The sequence below is a fragment of the Symphalangus syndactylus genome, chromosome 5 (assembly GCF_028878055.3).
Source record: "Symphalangus syndactylus isolate Jambi chromosome 5, NHGRI_mSymSyn1-v2.1_pri, whole genome shotgun sequence".
NCBI lineage: Eukaryota > Metazoa > Chordata > Mammalia > Primates > Hylobatidae > Symphalangus > Symphalangus syndactylus.
Window position 1 is genome coordinate 134,916,378 of NC_072427.2, and position 10,913 is coordinate 134,927,290.

Below are 10,913 nucleotides of genomic sequence, written 5' to 3' on the forward strand. Positions count from 1 at the left end.
GACCATTCTTAGTTCAAGACTACTATGCTTACATCATGAGAATTGAGTCACAGATTTATAATGATTTACTGTTTCTACTGCAAGGAGAAAGCAGATTCCATCTGAACATGCTACTTTCACATATATTTAGCCCTTATTTTCTGAGATTTACATGAAGAATGAATTGAATTTGCACCATAAACGTCAGAAGTGTAAAAAAATTCTGCAATTTTACTTAGCAAAACCAAGCAGGAAACAAAAAGAGATCAAAACCAAAACAAAGCCCTCCAATGCTTGAAGATTAAAAATTAACCTGCTTCTTTTATTGTGTTATTATGGCTTAACATAATATGCTTTCTAGGTATCAATTCAACTCACACCCTATGCACTAGTTCTTGAAACATTTGAGTATATCCTTTTCCCCAATGTATTGCTCTAGTAAATGGCCATATGGCTCTTTGTGGTAGGGCAAGGGAAGCCCACATATACTTGTCAAGTTATTATCCACCCTTCCTTTTGGAAACCCTGCCTCTCCTTCAGACAGTGGGTTCCAATCTGAAAAATGATCCAGACTGGGAAACTGAACAAGGTATTGTAACATTTTATTAGGGGTAGCTGCTCTCCACCCCTTGATAATACTTCCTTGATCTTTTTTTGATTGTGTAGGTTGAATAATACTATTGTTGGGTATCCATCTGTGTTGTGCCTTGAGGATATCACGTTTTATTCATTATCTCTGTAATTTTCTGCAGTGCAGTTCCCTCTGGTTACTACCCTAACTTTGATGCTCATTACAATAATTGTACCCACTTTGCTTCTGATATTTAAGTGCTACCAGCTGACCTCTATGGTTTTGCTATCTCATCACTCCTGCTGCTATCAGAGATCACTATTCTGTAATAGCATTTCTTAATGTCATCCCTGGCCTACAGAAGGCTGCCATTACTGAGCTTCTCAACAATGCTTACTGGTGAATTCCCAATTGCCCTGGCAAATGGAATATTCTGTAAACTCTCCTATGAAATATTGGATGGATGGTGGAGTTTGGGGCCATATGTAATATATCTACTCCTGCACCTTTTTGAGCTTTTTGATCCCTTCTCCCACCATTTTCCATGGAAGTTCTGGAATTTTTATTTCACTTAGTGTGGGCTATCACTTTTCTAAGCTTCTAAGAGATATTTTAGAAGCATATTCGCTTAACCCCTTGTCAAATATTAAATTCTGATGAACTCTTTCTTGTAATGAGTGCATCAGGAATGGGAACATGGGATGGGAAAAACAGTACCAATAGTTTTTAAATACTGGACAAGAGAATTTTTTTAAATTTCAGAAAAGCCTACCATCTTGTCAAATGTTAACTAGAAAATGTATACAACACGTTTAAGCACTACACAGTTAAAAAATCTTTTTGCTTCATCTGGGTAAAATTCACACCATTCTGATAAATTATTTAAATCTTGGCATTTCTTTTTGAATACTTTTCCAGTTCAGTGACTCACATCTACCTTACAACAACAATCAACATATGTTGCTGTTCTGTGGCCTTGTCCCTCAAGAAACTACTCCCCATCTCTTATCTCCCAACAGGAAAGCCTTCTGAATGTTTTTTCTTTAACAATAATGTTCTATTTGTCTATTCTCTAATCTTTTCAATTAATCAACTTTCACCTGTATCATATTACTCACCATATGACCCTCCCTGTGGTTTTAATATCGCTTTCTTTGTTTTTCCTTTTCTTCGCTGTTCAAACTTGACTTCACAGTCTATAATTTCAAGTGTGTACTTATTGGCATCGTACATAGATTCTTTTACTCCCTTAATCTATCAGTAAATCAAAATTGCTAACTCACAATTCTGGGTAAACACACACATCTACTTGTCTTCCTCCTTTCCCTTTTCTATTGAGTGTTTCTGGAATAAATTACATAATGATGTTGATGAACTTCTTTACAAGCACATGTTATGCAGTCTGACTCAGAGTAGCAATCAATGCTGTTCACCAATTCCTTTACTCATTTCCCTTTAGCTTCTTATTTAAATGTTTATGATGACTATTTTTAACTTTTTCATTCTATCTGGTCTTCCAGCATGTCCATACTAGTTTGCTTTCTGCAGAAAAACTTGCCTTCTTCAATGAGAATGTCATAGTCACTCCATGTATATTCTCTTGATTTAATTTTACCTCAAACTTTCTTCAGATATTCAATCAACTTTGGTCTTTTATTTGTGGGTCAAAACCATAAATAGCTCTTCAACTTTGCACTTTTTAACATAGCTGACATACCCTTCCTAATATGAATAATATGCACATGAACATATAAAGATTCATTTTAATGTGTGTAGCCCAGCTCACTAATGAGTGAGAAAGAGTTAAACAGCAAAACTGTCAACTGCTGTCTCTAGGATGGATGTTTAATAGTGATAGGGGGAATTATACTATATGTTTCTGGTAAATAGTGGAAATTGTTTTTTGCTTGAATACAATTTTTAAAGTAACTTCTAGCAAAAAGCAAATAGAAAAACACAACCAACCAAATAAAATGGCAGCCACAACAAAAAAGTACATAAAGACTCCTCTATTGCTATGTAGCAGAGAACACAGAAGGAACCACCCAAAGAGGGCTTAGAACACGTAGACTTGAGTAAATCATAAGGGAATTGCAAATACAGATGCTTGTTACCTCTGACTAATAATTAAAAAGGCCCTTCTGGAAGTTTAGCCTTAGTTAAGTTAATGAACTAAGAAGAAGCATGAATTTATTGATAAATACATGTAAAGATAACATAGTGTTATATTGGGTTTGAAAGTCAAATATATTTGAGAAAAACAAAATCTTCTTGATATGAGAATTTAAAAAATGTGAATATATTCCACAGAAAGAAGAGACTGATCTTTCTCAGTTAATTTATTTTTGTATTATTACATAGTGTGTTTGGTAATTCTCAATTTGTTGTTTTTAAAATAGCAAGAAAGTTAAAGCACTCCTTGTTACTGCTAAAAACCCACACTAAGAAGACCCCAAATAACTTCAGCATGAAAAATCATGATGCCCATGAAGAGCCTTTTTGGCATAATGGAAATACTGTATATGTTCGCAGGAACATGTTCTACACAGGTGTATTTAATTGTCAAAAGTAAATGAACCATATACAAGATTAGTGCAATTTCACTGTATGTTAATTTCACCTGCAGAGCTGTAAACAAATATTGAATTCTTGTTAATAGGTTTGTTTTTCAAAGTAACAAGGGTTAGCAATTCTGAAACTACTTTCTATATATTCTAGGCTCAAAATAAATGTGTTGAAAATAATGGGAAATAGGTTTCTCATGGACGGGGATGAGAGCTACAGGTATAGAAAGAAGACTAGAATGTACTCTACGGTATTCGATTGGAATTGGAAATATCAGTTTAAAACCCAGGTTTAATACTGATACACTTATCTATTTCTATAATATCTATTTCATAGATAATATCTAAAATATAGATATTTTAGATAGATTATAGATAATTTAGATATTATCTATCTATATTTGGCGATATAGACATATATTTCTGGGTGTATGTGTGTATAGATATCTGTATCTCTTTCTCTATCTTAGCTTCTAAATGTTGTTCTTCACTGCAAGGAACTAGAATTTCTTGAAGAAAGTGTTGATTTGAGAGCTGTTCTAGGGAAAGTAAAAAATGAGCCTGGAACATTTTTGGGAGTGATAAAGTATGGAAGTGCTCAAACAATTATGGGGGCATATTAAAAATATAGGAATCAGTTTGAAGAGACTTCTACTTGAATAAGAACATATCAGGATATAGAAACCAGCTTGAAGGGGCTTCCACTCGAAAATTTGAACATGAATATGAATAATCAAGGTAATAGATTATAATCCATTGAATAAAATAAAAAATCATGAGTCCCCACTGAAACAAATAAATAAATAAATATTAAGACAGAAAGGGAAGCTCTTTCTTAGAGGAGAATGCCAAATAATAAATAGCACATGGGGTTATAAAGGGGTTAGAAAATATGCAATGGATGTTAAAACTAGTGGATTAAAGTTTGATAAGAAAAATAATGTGTATATGGTCTCTAAGTATCTCCACACATATTTCTTACTAATTATTGAAGGGAAAATAGTATGTATACTGAGAAAACTGGATGATATACTTTAATCATGTAATCAAAGCTAATATCACGAATATTCTGATCAGAGTGAACAGGCAACCTAAAGAATGGGAGAAAATTTTTGCAATCTACTCATCTGACAAAGGGCTAATATCCAGAATCTACAAAGAAGTCAAATAAATTTACAAGAAAAAAACAAACAACCCTATCAACAAGTGGGCGAAGGACATGAATAGACACTTCTGAAAAGAAGACATTTATGCAGCCAACAGACACATGAAAAAATGCTCATCATCACTGGAGAAATGCAAATCAAAACCACAATGAGATACCATCTCACACCAGTTAGAGTGGCAATCATTAAAAAGTCAGGAAACAACAGGTGCTGGAGAGGATGTGGAGAAATAGGAACACTTTTACACTGTTGGTGGGACTGTAAACTAGCTCAACAATTGTGGAAGACAGTGTGGCAATTCCTCAAGGATCTAGAACTAGAAATACCATTTGACCCAGAGATCTCATTACTGGGTATATACCTAAAGTATTACAAATCATGCTGCTATAAAGACACATGCACACATATGTTTATTGCGGCTCTATTCACAATAGCAAAGACTTGGAACCAACCCAAATGTCCAACAATGATAGACTGGATTAAGAAAATGTGGCACATATACACCATGGAATACTATGTAGACATAAAAAAGGATGAGTTCATGTCCTTCGTAGGGACATGGATGAAGCTGGAAACCATCATTCTCAGCAAACTATCTCAAGGACAAAAAACCAAACACCGCATGTTCTCACTCATAGGTGGGAATTGATTAATGAGAACACTTAGACACAGGAAGGGGAACATCACACACCAGGGTCTGTTGTGGGGTGGGGGAGGAGGGAGGGACAGCATTAGGAGATATACCTAATGCAAATGACGAGTTAATGAGCGCAGCACACCAACATGGCACATGTATACATATGTAACAAGCCTGCACATTGTGCACATGTACCCTAGAACTTAAAGTATAATTTAAAAAAAAAGTGACATCATGTGTTTCAAGCACTTGAGGAAGGCATAATGTCATTTCAATATTATTTCTGTCCAAAATGTGTAACCAGAACCCAATCAATAAACACTAGAAAAACTCATATTTAGGAATGTTTTACAAAACAACTCACTTATAGTCTTTATTTTTATATGTATTTATTTATTGGAGACAAAGTCTCGCTCTGTCGCCCAGGCTGGAGTGCAGTGGTGAGATCTCAGTTCATCACAACGTCCGCCTCCTGGGTTCAAGAGATTCTCGTGCCTCAGCTTCCTGAGTAGCTGAGACTACAAGCGCACACTACCACGATCGGCTAATTTTTTGTATTTTTATTAGAGATGAGGTTTGCCATGTTGCCCAGGCTTGTCTCGAACTCCTGAGCTCAGGCAATTCACCTGCCTCAGCCTCCCAAAGTGCTGGGATTACAGGCATCAGCCACTGCGTCCAGCCAAACTTATAGTCTGAAATTTAAAAAAAAGGAAAAAAATATTTCCCCAACTGCCAATGAATCAAAATGCTGAGAACAGTTTCTGATCAAAAGAAATTGGACTGGATTAAGAAAATGTGGCACATATACACCATGGAATACTATGCAGCCATAAAAAATGATGAGTTCATGTCCTTTGTAGGGACATGGATGAAACTGGAAAACATCATTCTCAGTAAACTATTGCAAGGACAAAAAACCAAACACCGCATGTTCTCACTCATAGGTGAGAATTGAACAATGAGAACTCATGGACACAGGAAGGGGAACATCACACTCCGGGGACTGTTGTGGGGTGGGGGGAGGGGGGAGGGACAGCATTAGGAGATATGCCTAATGCTAAATGACGAGTTAATGGGTGCAGCAAAACAACATGGCACATGTATACATATGTAACAAACCTGCACATTGTGCACATGTACCCTAAAACCTAAAGTATAATAATAAAATATAAAAATAAATAAAAATAAATAAATATTAGTAAATGGAAAAAAAAAGAAATTGGAGATAAAACAACTAAAAATAACATGTGGTGCTGGATTGAATCCTGGGTCATTAAAGAAAAGCTACAAAGAACATTTTTAGGACAATTGACAAAATTTGAATACAGACAGTGGATTAGATATGAAGACCAAGTCAATGTTAAATTCTCAGATTCTAATGATTTTATCCTAATTATTGTGCCTTGCTTCTAGAAAATACATACAGATACATACAGAAACATTTGGTGATAAGGAGGATAATATCTCCAAATAATTTAAAGTGGTTCAGGAAAAAAATCTGTCTATTATCTATCTATCGATCTATCTATCTATCTATCTAATCTATTTTTCTATTACCTGTCAATCAATCATCTGCCTTCCTATCTAATCAATCAAGAGAGGAAGAGAGTGAGAAAACAAATGATGCAAAATGCAAACAAGTGGTGACTCTGGATAAAAGCTATATGAAAATTCGATGTAATACTCGCAACTTTTCTCTATGTTTGAGGTTATAATAAAAGTTACCATAAACAATACTGGTGCCCAAAAGAACAGATCAAATTAATAGAACTCTTTATGAAAGGTGTATTTTAAACAAGGTTCATTTCTGCTGGGAGTCTTACATACTATGAACAGGTAGAAAGATAAGCAAGCAGGCAGAGTGAAGACGTGTACTGGCTAAGAATCATGAACTTCAGTACATATTTTAGCTTTTAGTCAAAGCAATGTGTGTTTGTAAGTACTTTGTTAAGTGTTTTGTGTATATAGTACACAAAGTGTTCTGTGAAAGGGTGGTAGAGGCAAAACAACCCATAAACGCAGAAGGAGCTCAGAAACAGAAAAGGGTGATTTATTTGGGGAACCCCTAAATGCAGAAGAAGCTCAGAAACAGAAGAGGGTGATTTATTTGGGGAACTTGCAGACAGAAATGTCTTTGGCAGTTGAAAGACAGGTAGATTCCACACTGCAACCCCCCTGACCCAGGGATTATATCTTGAGGAAAAAGTAGGAAGGTGTAGGTGGCTGAGAGAATTCTGCTGGTGTCATAGCCTATGTGTTATACATGCAGCAGCATCAAGGGTTGTTTTGGAGGAAAGGTAAAACTTACAGTAAATAGGTGTTTCTAAATTGGTAAATAAAAAGTAATACCTAGGCCAGAAACCCCAGAGTCATTCCTGGACTTGAAGTTAGTTAGGTGTCACATGGTATTTTAGCATCTAAAATAGAGTCGCTCTTGTCCCCACACAATGACTGTTTCCATATTTGCTAAATGAGAACTTGACTAAATCAATCTTTGCCAGTCTCGTTTGATTTCCAGTGATTTTTCACATTAATGCAAAATCTCTTGAAAATTTTTATCAATTAAAAAAACCCATTTTTCCTTCTTTCTTCTAAACACCTAATACTTTCTCAAACTTATTGTCTGCTTTCTTATCTTGTAGATCTTAGTAAATCTTTCTAAATTGAAGCACTTTTCTTGATCCACCAAGCAAACCCAGTTGGGCACACGTGTCACAGCCCTAAGATTTGTGTCAAACCCCGAGTGAGTTACTGAATATAGATACAGTGGGGACAAGAGGGACTTTATTTTAAATGCCAATCTGTTTAGCCCTTTGTTCAGGAATGCCTCCAAATGTCTAGTTGATAACTAGTGTAACTCCTTATGTAGGAATATCTATTCACTGTAAGTTTTGCCTTTCTTTCAAAACAACCCTTCATATTGTTGTATACATAATAGACTGTGGTGCCTGCAGCCACTACCTACACGTTCCTTCTGAGTACATATACTTTTTCCTCAACATATAAGCCCTGAGTCTGGAGAGTTGCAGTGTGCAGATGTACCCATCTAGTGACTATCCAAGCGCTTCTCTCTGTAAGTTCTCCTAATGAATCATCTTATGCCTACAAACTGGATTTGTCTGCCTTCTTCCTTAGTTTCCTGGCTCTTTCAGCATTTGGGGCCACTTTGCATATACTGCCCTTTCACAGAACAGATGCTGAAGTATCTGGAATCCAAATTTCATTACTTTGTAGTGAAGAGAAGGACACTGAGTACTTCACAACTCTTTGGAACACATGCTATTAGCAAGAACTTCAGGGCAAAAAAGGTAGTTTTCCCAATCTTGACAGAAAAAAAAAGGCTTGTTTAAATTACCCTTAACTTAATCAAATTGTGAAAAGCAAACAGTTTTTTCTATGTGTATTTACTCTGGTAAAGGCCAGAGATAGCCAATGTTAGTTACAGGAAATAGTTAAAACCCTCCAAGCAGCTTGTGTGTATTCTCCAGGTCTACTCGTTGGTTGTTTTTTATTTTCAGACTTGGTGCTATTGAGGTCATTCAAGGTAAAAACTTTTGGGTTCTTGTTTTGGGGTTTCCAAAGGAAAAAGATTGGGTTTCCAGAGCTCAAATGTTCAAAAATGGGGCAAATAAGCATTAAGAGGAGACTGTTGTGTGGAAACTGATGCTCCATCTGATTGAATATCTCATAACCAGCGATGGGAAAGACCCTAAAATCACAAAGCTAATTAATAGTATTTAGATACACATCATGCCTTTAATGAACCCAGACGAATTAGAAGCTATAAAAAAGTGTGAATGTTTTCACACTAATGGAAGGGATGAATTGTAACTAGTATGACCTAAAAAGTTTCCTGAATGCTTTGAATTTAATAATGTTTCAAGGCAACCTGAAACTGTGGCAGTCATAAAGTGGCTGCAAATGGAGTCATTTGTCTTCTCTGAAAACCGTGGTGGTGCTTTGGTAGCCAGTTTTCTGTTTGATAATGGTGTTCCAGCAGCTTGGGCATTATTTTCCTGGAGCTCAATTCCTAATGATGATGTTTTCCAATTTCTTGCATATATCTATGATTCAACAAATCTCAACATGAAGAAAGGTCAGCAAAAAGCCAAAATGAAGTTTCTTAATGGAGTTACAAATGAATACTCTTGGTATCTACTCCCAGGTAGAATGCTAGAGTATAATAACTACATCTGGGCCCAGTGTTTTAAAATTGTATTAAAGCTGTCATGCTGTAAATATCCTTGCAAAGGCAAGCACCTATTCCTGTGGAATTATAACAAAGCCTCATTACTTGAATATATAAAACAGGTGCAGCTAGGTGTAAAGGGTCAAGTTTTTTTTATCAGAATGGAAATCGGCTACCCAATGTGACTGTGAGAGTCCCAGACAGAAAACATATCTGCACTTAGAGGATTAACAAATTTGGAACCTATTATCTGGTTCTTTTATCTGGGTCCTATATAGTACATGTTATAGTCCTTGAACTTCAGCATCTCATAAAGGTAATTATACCAGAGAAATCACAGAACATCAGTGCTCTTAAGAAGGATACTTTATTTCCATTCCAAGGGCAACTGGACTTTATCCCACTACAAAATCTTTTATACCCTATGATTTTTCTATGCAGAAAATTGCCAAGCCACTCAACTGTAACAAAGCATAGTGTTACTATTTTTAGTGACTCTTTTGCACATATTTTTCAAGTAAAGTAAAATGTGATGCACAACCTCCATCACCACCTGGAATCAGGGATTTGTTATGCCAGGTTGCTACAACCCTAACTCACTCCGTGGGACTTCAACTGGAAAAGTCTCATGGTATTTCCTAAGATAAGAAATAGATGTTCACAAATCCTGCAATAAGCAATTTGTGGTGATAAGGCAAACATTCAGTCTTGATGAATGGAAGACAACTACCTACTAAGAACAGCCCACTTGCATTTAACCTTGAAGTTGTCTTAGATAGCTGTAAGAGGTTACACTTGAGAAGCAAGAAAGAAGGTCCTGCAAGAAAAAAGGGGCGAATTTTGTACAGGAAGAGCCAGATGAATATAAGCAATAAGAACAAACATTTATTGATCACTTACTATGTACAAGACCTTGCCATGGGTGCCATATGTGAAGTGATATTAAGTGTTATTTGTAATCAGTTCTCAGCGCAAGTAGAAATGATCATAGGACTGGGAATATTTAGTTCTGAAAATGTTCTAAGGAGATGTCAGAGAAAATGGGCAACCATGTCTCAGTGGCCCAAGAAAATATGAACCTAATGGCATAACAAGTTTGTATCTACAGAGTCCCAAAGCAACAGGTCAATTAAGTAAGTCTCTCTCCCTGCCTTTCCACATCTGGTGCCACCGTCCTCTGCTAAACTGAAGATTCCAAAATGTGTAACTCTAGCCTTTTGCCTGAGCTTCAGACTCATGTCCTACTGCCCACAGCACATACCCAGCCGGATGTGACCCACAGGTCACGTCTGAGCATAAGTATGAGCGTATGTTCATGTTGAAATTGAGTGTACTTTTCCCCCTAGAGCTGCTCTCTGTCCTAATTTTTTATCTCAAGTACTGGTACTACCAAGCTAGAAACCTGGGAATCACCTTTGATACTTCCTCCTCTTCTTTCATCCCATATATTCAGTAATCACTAAAGATGTTAGTTACAAATATTAATTAATTCTCAAAAAAGGTTTTTTTTTTTACAAATAGATGATTCTATCTAAAATGTTTAATTTTAGATCGATATGCTTGTAGATAATTATAAAATTTACTTATGGCATTTGGTAATATTAAATATGAAGACAATATTCTTATGTATCATGCTATTTAATTTGTGACATACACCCCTTATGTTAAATTAATGTTGAGAGAAAAAGTGTGGCCTGTTAAGAAATAAATTTATAGATGACATTATGTCATATTTGTAGATTGGAGTTTACTATATGTTTTAATTTGTTAAAATAAGAGGAAGCTGATTTTTTATGTTTGGAATTTT